This window comes from Halichoerus grypus, chromosome 1, assembly GCF_964656455.1.
Source record: "Halichoerus grypus chromosome 1, mHalGry1.hap1.1, whole genome shotgun sequence".
Taxonomy (NCBI): domain Eukaryota; kingdom Metazoa; phylum Chordata; class Mammalia; order Carnivora; family Phocidae; genus Halichoerus; species Halichoerus grypus.
In genome coordinates, this window is record NC_135712.1 from 120,740,816 (window position 1) to 120,753,567 (window position 12,752).

A 12,752-nucleotide genomic window follows, 5' to 3' on the forward strand; every position below is an offset into this window, starting at 1 on the left:
CACCTAGGAGAAGTCAGAGTGCTGAGGGGCATGTGGGCATAAGGGAGTGCTTCCAGATGCAGAGAACCGCACGAGCTGGGAAGGAGAAAGACAGGAACTGAAACACCAGGGTGGCTGGAGTGCAGGCAACCCAGAGAGAGCTCCTCAGAGGAGGCTGGGGGACCGCAGGGCCACACCACTCTGGGCTTTATAGGCCAAGGTAAGAATTTCCCATTGTCCCCAAGAGTTCCCCCAACAAGCCACTGGAGCAAAAGCATGAGATTGGCATAGTCCAAGATCTGCCCTGGCAGCAGCACGGATAAGGATTGTTTACACGCACGCACGCATGCACAGCTGCCCATCTGATCCATTCATTTCCCCTTCTAGAATCAGGAATCAGGGCTCCTGTGGGCCAAGCTCCCCCTTAGACCCAATCCAGGCTAGGGCCCTTGTCTTGTCCATCTCCGGTCAGGAACCCAGCAAGCTACTCTGAACAGAAACATCCTAAAGCCCGAGCCCCCCTCCACCCCACCCCAGGTGTTGAGAACTTATCACCTCGCAACAAGTGAGAGCCACAGGTTCCAAAGACTGTATGACTGAACGCAGGTTCACTTGAGGTTCACAAAGCGTGAAGCTGAAAACCCAAATGTATGCAAAGTAAAAGCCTGTGCTAACCGAGTGTTCATTATCCCATTCTTTCTGTTTTTCTCTGTTTAAGTCTTTCAAAAACTAAATAAAAAAAGAAAAATGTTGGGGGGATCTGTAATGCCTCTGCGGAAGGTAATTTGGTAATATCTGTCAAAATCACAAGTGTATGATTTTTTTTTTTTTTTTTGGTGAACTTTTTACTCTGGTAATTCCACCTCTAAGATTATACTTACACACAAGCAGAATTAGATATATTTCTTGAAGGACTGAAGGAAGATCCCACATATATAACTGCTTCTAAATGCATAAAATAACTCAAATGATACACAAGAAGCTGGTCATATTGCATGCCTGTAAAAAGGAACTGTCTGGTTAGGCATTAGGGTGGGAAAAACTCATGTACTTATAAACTTTGCACCATGTGTCTGTATTACCTATTCAGTAAATTAGGATCTATATGCACAATGGAATACTACTCAAATAAATAGGAATGAACTACGGATGAACTCAACAACATGGATAAATCTAGAAAATATTATAGTGTGCAACAGAAGTCAGATACAAAAGACAGTGTACAGTATAATTGCACTTACATGAAACTCCAGAAAGATAAATCTAATCTGTAGTAAGAGAGAGCAGATTGGTGGTTTGGGGGAGTTGGCGGGGGTGGAATGGGGGATTGACTGGGAAGGAGCACAAAGGAACTTTTGGGAGTGATGGAAGTATTCTATACCTTGACTATTCATTACATTGATGTTTAAATATGTCAAAACTCCCCAAAATACACACTTAAAATAGGTGCATTTTATTGCATGAACATTATACCTCAGTAGAGTTGAGTTTTTAAAGAGGAAAGTATATGTGTGTGATATACATCAATAAACAAAGAGTTTTTAAAGCAACAAAAGTCCAGTGTTGAGAGCCTAATGAGAAAAGCACTTCATAACAAGCCTGACCTCACCCAGAAATCGATGGTTAGAAGAGTCACAAGAACTCCCTGGTCCAACCTACCTACCCGCACCCAATTAAGCCTGAGTTATTTTTAAAAGCAGATTTTCTTGTATCAATCCAACAAATCATCTTGAGAACCAAACCTGGACAGAAGCGAGTCTGTGGGTCGGCTCCTGCCCCAGACTGCTGCATGTCAGTCAGCAGGTGATCTCACCCAGCAGCTCCAACCAGCAACGGCTCACCAGGGAGGGATCAGCCCTTCCCCGAGCCACAGTCTCTAAGACCTGGAAGGAATCTTCACACTTCTCCCATGGCAAGGTCCATGCGATCATCACCACAAGAGACAGCCTGATTATTCTGAGTAGGTTCTTCACCCCTGCCCAGCGAAGCTACTCTCCCATTTCTCAGTAACCTCTGCAGTCCCTCCCTCCCAATGCATCAACAGCCTGAACAGATGGCCAAGACCAGGTTCTGCTGTCCCTTCAGCTGTCAATCTGGACGTCAGACTGGCAGAGGAAAAGATTCAGGACCTGAGACTCTGCCAATAGAAGCCAGAGAGCAACCACAGGGACCATGGGCTCTGCCCAGAACCTGACACCCCAGGCCAAGAGGAGGGCAGCCTCCTTTCCCTTCCCTCTCCCACTGTAAAAACATGCTTCTGTTATTCCCATTAAATAGGAATATATTTATGTTTACACATATATACATATATGGGTTTAATTTATATATGTATAAATATATGTGTGCGTGTTATATATATTTCTTTTATAATATATTGTTTATATTATTACATACATATTATTAAATATATTTATATTATATATTATTTATGTTATAAATGGTATATATACTGTTCCTGACCCTGAACACCCCTCTAGCTACTACTCTTTGTCTCCCCACTTTTCATCTACTCATCTTAAGAAAACCATGAGTTCATTCTCTGCACTTTCTCATCTCCCTCAACTAACTATAATCTGGCTCCTACACTACTCTCCCCACCATGTCACGGAAACTGTTCCAATGGGGCGCCTGGGTGGCTCAGTCCGGTAAACGTCCAGCTCTTGATTTCGACTGAGGTCATGATCTCAGCATCATGAGATCGAGCTCCATGTAGGGCTCTGTGCTGAGCTTGGAGTCTGCTTAGGATTCTCTCTCCCTCTCCTTCTGCCCCTCCCCCCACCCACTTGCACACACACTCTCTATCTCTCTCTCTAAAAAACAAAAAAAAGAAAAAGAAACTGTTACAATAACAGTATTTATTAAAATGTTTAAGCAACTTTATCACGATCTCCAAAAACTGAATACAGCTCAAGTGTCTAACAACAGGGAAATGGACAAACTGTGTTGTGGCCAAACAACGAGCTACTACTCAGCAATAAAAGTTAACACGCTACTGGTAACACACACAACACAAATCGATCTCAACATCATTATGCTGAATGAAAGAATACTTACCAAAAAAAGTATACCTGGTAAGAATCCATTTACATGAATTTCTAGAACAGGCAAAACTAGTCAGGGGGCGGGGGGTGGACATCAAAAGAGTGGTTGCCTCTGGGTGAGTGCTGAGACTGAGAAGTGTTAGGAGAGAACTTCTTACAGAGGTGATGATGTTCTGTATCTTGATATGGGTTTGCATTACACAGGTGTATGCATTAATCAAAACTCATGGATGGTAAAGCTAATATTGGCTCATTTGTAACTAGGGGGAAAAAGAACCATAAACAAATATTTAACTCTAGTTAATGATATGCATGTTGAACTGTTTAGGATGGAGTATACTAATGCCTGAAACTTATTTTGAAATGTCTCAAAATGTAAGAACGATAGATGGATGAATAGAAGGATGGGTAAATGGGGAAGTGCCTGGGTGGCTCAGTCAGTTAAGCGTCTGACTCTTGATTTGGGCTCAGGTCATGATCTCAGAGTAGTGAGATCAAGCCCCATGTCAGGCTCCACACTCAGTGGAAAGTCTGTTTGAGATTCTCTCTCCCTCTCCCTCTGCCCCTCCCCACTGGTCTCTCTCTCTCAAGTCTCAAGTAAATAAATAAATCTTTTAAAAAAGAGAGGACGGGTAAATAGATATGATAATAAAGCAAATAAAGAAAAATTATAATTATAGAATCTGGATGGGTTGTATATGTATTATGTTATGATTTTCATAACAAAATGACTGGGGGGAAGGGAGTTACCATAACTTCCTACATGCTACGTTAAGGGGAAATCAGAGAAACCTAGGTTCAAATCTTGCCAAGGCCATTTCCTACCTGCCTGATCTAGGATAACACTTAGATGAACCAAGTCTCAGTCTCATAACACATGAAAGAAAGCTGATGAATAACATCTGTGTCACAGAGTTCTTGTGAGGATGATCTGAGAGAACATATACAAAGGGCTTGGAAAGGTTCATTGTGACCAAAAGCTATAAAGAAAAAAAAAAAGGTCTTCCATTACAAGCTCACAGAAATTCTAGACTTAAAAATAACTAAAAAAAATATCCATTTTTCAAGTTCTAGCGCTCAAGAAAGAGAAATCCCTAGATACCAGAAATAGAGGGAACGGAAAGCCAAAAGAGGAACACATGAGCTGATACTGGAGAAACCCTTGATAAGGGGCAGAGGGCTTATAGACTGGAAAGTATCTCTAAAGATGAGAAGCTTCAGTTCTCACCATCTTACAGGGACAAAAGACAGGGCTTTGGGATCATTCGAGTTAAATTAGGAATATCCTACCTAAAGTCAGGACTTTTGAAGAGCTGTACCCTTAGTGAAAGAGGGCTAGAAAAACTCTCAGCAGCCCAGAGACAAAGAGTCCCTTCCTGGTCTCTCATGAGAAACCAAAACACTTGGGGCACCTGGATGGCTCAGATGGTTGGGCATCTGCCTTTGGCTCGGGTCATGATCCCAGGGTCCTGGGATCGAGCCCCACATCGGGTTCCTGGCTCAGCAAGGAGCCTGCTTCTCCCTCTCCCTCTGCCTCTCTCCCTGCTCATGCTTTCTCTCTCTCTCTCTCTGTATCTCTGTGTCTCAAATGAATAAATAAAATCTTAAACAAAAAAAAAAGAAAAGAAACCAAAACACCAAGCTTACATCAGATGATGGTTTAGAGTTGGACATATACCACATACATTGTGCAGATATTCCAAGTCAAATAGTTAACAAACAAAATACAAGCAAAATAAAACCTCTCTGTAGGGTCATTCCTACAACTCAGGCAGTACAGAAGTCCCGTAGGGAAAGAAATCACCTATGAAAATAGCAAACCATACAAAAAGAAGTTTACCATCAACAAGAGCTTTCAGACACAATAGTTGAAATGATATATCAAGAGCTTTTGATAACTGAACATTCTGAGAGACAATGAAATAAGTATATTTAAAATAATAAAAAAGGAAAAGAGAAGAAACAGAAACCATAATGAAATACCAGGCAGGTTTTTGAAGAACCAAATAAAACTTCTAGAAATGCAAAATTAAAATTTTAACACATGAGTCTAGTTGTAGATTAGATGGAGATGAAAAGAGAATTACTGAATTAGAAAGAGCTATGAGGAAATCACTCATAAGATTGCACAGAGAGAGGGGCACCCGGGTGGCTCAGTTAAGCGTCTGCCTTCAGCTCAGGTCGTGATCCCAGGGTCCTGGGATTGAGTCCTGCATCGGGCTCCCTGCTCAGTGGGGAGCCTGCTTCTCCCTCTCCCTCTGCCCCCTGGCTCGTGCTCTCTCTCTCTATGTCAAATAAATAAAATCTTTTTTTTAAAAAGATTGGAAAGAATGAAAGATAATTAAAAGAAAAGAAAAAGGGAATGAGAAGGTCTGACAAATATGTAACAGGAAAGAACAAAAGGAATGGGAGAGGGGTAATATTAAAACATATAACAACCAAAAATTCTCAATAATGATAAAAATATGAATCTTAGTAAGGAAAAATCACTCCAATCCCCAAGCAGATTATATAAAAATAATTTCATGCCTAAATATATCATATTGGGGCACCTGGGTGGCTCAGTCGTTAAGCGTCTGCCTTCGGCTCAGGTCATGGTTCCAGGGTCCTGGGATCGAGCCCCGCATCGGGCTCCCTGCTCGGCGGGAAGCCTGCTCCTCCCTCTCCCACTCCCCCTGCTTGTGTTCCCTCTCTCGCTATGTCTCTCTCTGTCAAATAAATAAATAAAATCTTTAAAAAAAAAAAAAAAAATAAATAAATAAATAAATAAATATATCATATTAAAATTGCAGGCCACAGGGCGCCTGGGTGGCTCAGTCGTTAAGTGTCTGCCTTTGGCTCAGGTCATGATCCCAGGGTCCTGGGATCGAGCCCCGCATCAGGGTCACTGCTCAGCGGGAAGCCTGATTCTCCCTCTCCCACTCCCCCTGCTTGTGTTCCCTCTCTCGCTGTGTCTCTCTCTGTCAAATAAATAAATAAAATAAAATCTTTTAAAAAAATAAAATAAAATTGCAGACCACCAAAATAAAACCTTAAAAGCAACTAGAGAGAATAGACACATTAACTACAAAGAAACAATTAGGCTTACTGCAGACTTCTCAACTTCTCTACAGATGCCAGAAAGTAATAGAATATTCCAAGTATCTTCCAGTGCTAAAGGAAAATAACTGTCAACTTCAGTGTTCTATATCCAGCTATATTAACATTTAAGAGGAAGAATGAAATTTTTAAATTTCAGCAAAAGACTTACTACTCATCTTTGGTGAAAACACTATGAAACCATCTACTTCAGGAAGAAGGAACTTGAACTCGGAAGGAATGGGTGAGCAAAGAAAATGTAAACATGTAGGTAACTCTAAACAAGCACTGACTGTAAAAACACACAGATAATAGTGACAAAGTCTCAATACACAGTAAGTGCTTGACAACTGTTTATTGGTTGGTGATTCTTGATTGTGTGCATCTCTTCTGAGACATAATTCCACATATGTTTTGGCCATGAACTCAGAAGCTCTTCAGCTTATGGCTGTCACATGCTATTTACTTCTTTATTCTAGGAACTTTATTACTGGTCTACCAAGAGTATCCCTTCATAATTTAAGCATAACCCTGTTTTGTTATTTTATCTTTTTAATTTTTACCATCTTCTGTGGGTAAGGGAGGAAATTCCAGTTTGAGGGCAGTCTACCATTTTGAAACTCAGTAAGTTTTTATTGAAATGGAAAAAACTATTCCCACCTGCTGACAGTACACCCAAGAAGAATTCCCCTATTGCCTAACAAACTCCAGAGTAGTTAGTTTGTTTGTTTTTTGGTTTTTTCTTTTTTTGGTAGGCTCCATGCCCAATGTGGGGTTTGAACTCCATGACCCTGAGATCAAGAGTCATATGCTCTACCGACTGAGCAAGCCAGGCACACCCAGGGTAGTTAAATGTTCCAACAACCAAAACAAAGCCTGAGAAATCACTCAGTGTCACTTCTACTATACCATATTGGTCAAGGTAGTCACAAGCCCACAGAGATCCAAAGGGAGGGCACATAGACCCTACCTCTCAATGGGAGAAGTGTCACAGAATTTGGAGGCCTTATTTTTTTTAAGATTTTATTTAATTTTTTGAGAGAGAGAGACAGAGATAGCGAGAGAGAGCACGAGCGGGAAGGAGAGGAAGAAGCAGGCTCCCCACTGAGGAGGGAGTCGGGCTCAATCCCAGGACCCCAGGATCGTGACCTGAGCTGCAGGCAGAGGTTCAACCGACTGAGCCACCCAGGTGCCCCTGGAGGCCATATTTTAAAACTATCACCTGCAATTGAAACACAGCTGAAATTTGGTGCAATTAAAAGTGAGAAGAACAGGGCGCCTGGGTGGCTCAGTTGGTTAAGCGACTGCCTTCGGCTCAGGTCATGATCCTGGAGTCCCGGGATCGAGTCCCACATCAGGCTCCCTGCTCAGCAGGGAGTCTGCTTCTCCCTCTGACCCTCCTCCCTCTCGTGCTCTCTCTCATTCTCTCTCTCGCAAATAAAAAAAATTTAAAAAAAAATTTTAAAAAAAAGTGAGAAGAACAAGTAACAACAACAATGAAATCTATAATTTATCAAGCACATATACTGTGTTCCAGATACTTTACTTCCATATTTCATTTATCCTTACATCAAACCTGTGAGATAGGCAGCAATAACACTCCCCATGTTACAGAGGAGGGACCTGCACTCATAGACTTGGAGTGAATGCCCCAGGTCATGCAACTAATGAGTGGTCAGATTCAAACCCACGACAACCACAGGAAGGCCAGGCTTTTACCTACTCTGCGATCCTAATTCTTAAAGTCCCTGAGCAGTGATAACTCACTCTAGTCGTCGCTCACCGGGGTTGCCTGGGAGGAATTCAAGCCTGCATCCAGCCATCAGGATTGGGAGGTGGCATCCCCGAGCAGGGGCTTCCTGTATAAACAGGAGGCGCATGGGAAGCGGCGCTGTGGTGCCGGGACAATGGGCAGTGAGCAGGCAGGGCCTCCTGTCTCCGGTGGGCGCTCAGGGCTGCGGGCGGCTGGGCAGGAACAGCTGGGGCCCTGACTCCCTGATGCCTGGCCCAGGAGAGGAACTGCCCCTCTCATGGCTTTTCCAGGAGGAAGTTCCCCACTGATACTCGGGAAGCCCTTCCCATCACAGGCCTTGGCTGTGCCTAGACCTCCTCTTTCTTCTTCAGGAGCATGTTGTCTTTAGGGCTAATCTGGGATACAGGCCTCCTCTGAAGTCCCCGTGGCCTGGAGGTTTGAAGGGTGTGGGCAAGCCAGGCCAGCCTCAGATGCCAATCCAGGAGGCAGCCACCACTGAACGTGCACTAAGGAAAAAAGCATAAGGCAGTAAAATACAGAAACAACAAACAAAATGCGGGTCCTATAAAGCAAAGAGACCTGACTCCACATCCCAGCTCCAGTTCTAACTAGCTGTAGGACCCTGGCAATACATTTAACCTCTCTGAGCTGCAGTTTACTCATTGGTAAAGTAGAGAAAATAGTATCTATCTGAAAAGAGTTGTTTAAAGATCAAACAAAATAGTGTGTGTAACCGGCACCTCATAAGAGTTGCATAAACAGGAACTATGAGTATTTAAAGCACATAAGAAGCCCCCACTTCATCCCACAACTAATCTACTGCAGTATCTGAATTTTCTCCATCAGAGAGACTCTGTCACCACTGAAATACCAGTCACTCCATAAGGCGCAAGGTGCCCCAGGCCCAAGGAGCTAGAGAGTGTGGGTGGAGGGAGGGTCCTGAGCAGGCCTGACCAACATCTTCCCAAGGTCTCTGCAACATGGCACACCCTAGGTCACCTCCAGCTTCTTTGGCTGCTCCTGCCCAGACAAGTTACAGGCTCCCCACTCTACCCATCTCTCTCCTTCAATGTTCTCTTCTCTTTCCCGACACCTTCCCTGGGTGACTTCATCTTGCCCAACCTCTCTCCTGAGGCCAGGTCTGTGTGTCCCACTGCCTTCCAGACATCTCTACCTGAATGCCCCTCAGGAACCTCAAATGCAATGTGTTCCACACAATCATCTGGCCTAAGAAACCTGTGCCTCCAGCCTGCCCTGTTTCAGGGAATGGCCAAGTGCTGTGTCCAGCGGCCGAGCCCAGAAACCTGGGAGTGGTTCTGACTCCTCCCTCCTTCCCCCTCCAATCAGTCCAGTCTCATAGATTCCACTTCTTTATTTTTTTTTACGATTTTTATTTATTTATCTGACACACAGAGAGAGAGACAGAGCACAAACAGGGGGAGTGGCAGGCAGAGGAGAGAGAGAAGCAGGCTCTCCACTGAGCAGGGAGCCCAATGCGGGGCTCGATCCCAGGACCCTGGGATCATGCCCTGAGCCGAAGGCAGACGCTTAACGACTGAGCCACCCAGGCACCCATCATAGACTCCACTTCTTAAATGCCTCTCAAGGTGTGCCCGTGTCTCCAACCACCCTCTCCTTCCTTAGTGCAGGCCCTGATCTCTCCCCCTGGACTCTCCACACTGCAGCCAAAATCATCTTCCCAGCACACAAGCCCTCCCTTCCACTCCCATAGAACACCTCCAGCGGCCTCAGAAAGAAGTCCAAGTCCCTCAGGGAGGCACCCTCAGCCCTCCGTGATTTAGACCTTATCAACATGGCCAGCCTCACAGCCCACTGCCCATTGCCCCTGCCCCACAATGGACACAGCTAAATCCAGCCACTGGTGGTTCTCAGAGAGCACCACTCCCTCCCTCAGCTCTGGGCCTTTACATACATACTTCTTACCTTCCCTGACTCTTACTCATCCCTCAAGACTTAGCCCTAGCATCACCTCCTCCAGAAAGACTTCCCCCAGGGGCACCTGGGTGGCTCAGTTGGTTGAGCGACTGCCTTCAGCTCAGGTCATGATCTCAGGGTCCTGGGATCGAGCCCTGCATCAGGCTCTCTGCTCAACAGGGAGTCTGCTTCTCCCTCTCCCTCTGCTCATGCTCTCTCTCTCACAGCTGCTCACTCTTTCTCTCAAATAAATAAATAAAATCTTTAAAAAAAAAAAAAAAACGCTTCTAGCTTTAAAAAAAAAAAAGACTTCCCCCACACTCCCGCAGCCTTGACCTTCCCCCATCACAGTTCTTATCATCCATATTTACATTTGTCTGTTTACCCATCCAACTCCCCACTAAACTGCTCTCCCCCAAGGGAAAGAAGAAAGCTTTCTTCTCTAGATCCCAGGCCTATCACAGGGCCAGTTCAGAGGAGATGCCTAGATAAGTTCATCTGAATGCATGAATAAATGAATGACAAATTCTACCAACCATGGAGTGGCACCTCAAGGCAGTCTTTGGGGGGCAGCAGTCTCAAGCAAACCCATATATGTGGCAGAAGTTTCCTTCTCCCAGATGGCTCCTATAGTGTAAAGTTTGAAGAGGAAAAAAAAAAACTTTGCCCCAAAGCCCCAGGTGCCAAAGAAAATCTGGTGGGATCTTAACAGAAATCTCCTTCCCAGACCTGAAAAATGAAGAAATATCAGGAAGCATTCGGTAAACACAGGCTGCCATATATAACAGACATTCTATATGGACAGATTTCCTAAGACTCAACCTGGACACAAAAGGGGTGTGTGTGTGTATGTGTGTGTGTGTGTGCGTGTGTGTGTGTGCACACACGCACGAGCGCGCATCCTACACACAAAGGAAGACACATATGTATCTGTGGGGACAACTGTGTGTACATATGTGAGCACACAAGTATGCAGTATGAATGTGCAACTGTGTGCTGTGGGCACACCCAAGCCTACATGATTGTGTTTTCTATTCAAATACTATTCAGATTAAGGAAAGACCATCCCTTGACATATAAATAATGTCCTAGAAGCCTTTGCCCAGTCCCACAACACATGGGCACCCATTTCTCATTGAAAACTAGGGCCAGGGCGCCTGGGGGGCTCAGTCGGTGAAGCCCCGGACTCTGCTGGGGTTATGATCTCAGGGTCCTGGGATCCAGCCAGCATAGAGCTCCGTGCTCAGCGGGGAGTCTGCTTGAGGATTCTCTCCCTCTCCCTCTGCCCCTGGCACGCGCGGGTTCTCTCTCTCTCAATAAATAAATCTAGAAGGAAAGAAGGAAAGGAAAGGAGAAAGAAACAAACAAACAAACGCGGGCCAAGGCAGTCCCGCCTGTCCTTAATGAAGTGCTAGCCATTCCCACACAAGGTGTACCCTCCATGTAGACTTCACCTTGTCTCCAGTGGTGCCCCTACCTAAAGAATGCCTTAGCTGCACCTTCTTTGGGCCTCAAAAGCCCCTGGTAAACGTCTCCGGAAGCGGCCACAGCGAAGCTGCCGTCAGACCCCCCATCTCAGGACCGATGCTTTAGTCCCTTCCTGGGACAGGCATCTGAAGCAGGGCTTCGCAGTGGGAGGCAGTGAGAGCTGGCCGGTCTTGACGGTAGGAAAGTCAGAGGCCGCCCGGTCTCGCTGAAGGCACCAAGGAGGCAGGGAGATGACCAGGTGACCGCTGTGCAGAACCCCTCAGTCCGCCCGGGGCTCCCCGTATGCGCGCTCCGCGCGCTGTGAGCTCGCGCGCCCCGCGGCCAGAGCTCCAGGCCCGGACGGTAAGGTTACGCGTGCTGGGCTCCGGCTCCTGCGGTTTCCTGCGCGCCGCGGGGAGAGATAACGCCCGCCTGGCCCCGACCGCCAGCCGCCGCTTCCGGCGGGCCTCCGTGGGGGAAGTGGCGCGGTACAAAGCGAGGAAGCCCCCCACGCTCGGGCGAGCCCCCTTTCCGGCCCGCTGGGACGCGCTGCACTTGGTCAGCGTTCTGCACCCTAGCGCCGCCAGGCCTGGCACACCCGGAAGCTGTGCCTGACTTCCCACACTCAAGAGCCTCTGGAGGCTGCTGTCTGCCCTTGCCCTAGAGCCTTCCAGGACCCTCTCCCATCCTGAGTTCCCCTCCTCTTTATGCTGACTCCTCACTATCACTGAACACGCACATTTGGACCCCTAACAATTGTCTTAGATTCCTTCCCACTCCCAGCTTCTACCTCTCACAGGACTACAATTAAATCCTGGAGCAATTCATACTAAAGTGTCAGTGACTTATAACATTTGAATATCTAATCTTTTCTCAGACTAATCTTCACCTGAAAGAAAGAAGCATTACGTATGGAATTACAGGTATTCATTTAACATTTTCTCCCAGACACGCAGATACATCAGGCACTAAGTATACAAAGATATTAAGAACACAACCACTGCCCTCAGAGAATTCATAGTCTAGTAGAAGATGGGAAAAAATCAATTAAAACATATATACATATAGGGCACCTGTGTGGCTCAGTTGGTTAAGCCTCCAACTCTTGATCTCGGCTCAGGTCTTGATCTCAAGAGTTGTGAGTTCAAGCCCTGTGTTGGGCTCCACACCGGGCCTGGAGCCTATTTTAAAAAGGGGGGGGGGAATATATATATATATTACAAAAGAGGGTAATAATTGCTGAGATACAAGGAAGCACAAAGTGCCATGAGAGCTCTAACCCCCAACCCAGCCTGCTGATGTAGAGGATTGGGCCAGGCAAGACCTCCAAGAGGTGATGAGCCAACTTGAAGGATGAACAGCAAGCAGCTGAGAAGATGCAGATAGGCAAGTCACCGTTACCATGTCCTAGTAGGGCAGACAGAAGGCCCACATGACTAAGGATGCACCTCTAGTTCGTGATGAGAGGAGGGGTACGGAGCACCTAGACCATGAACCTA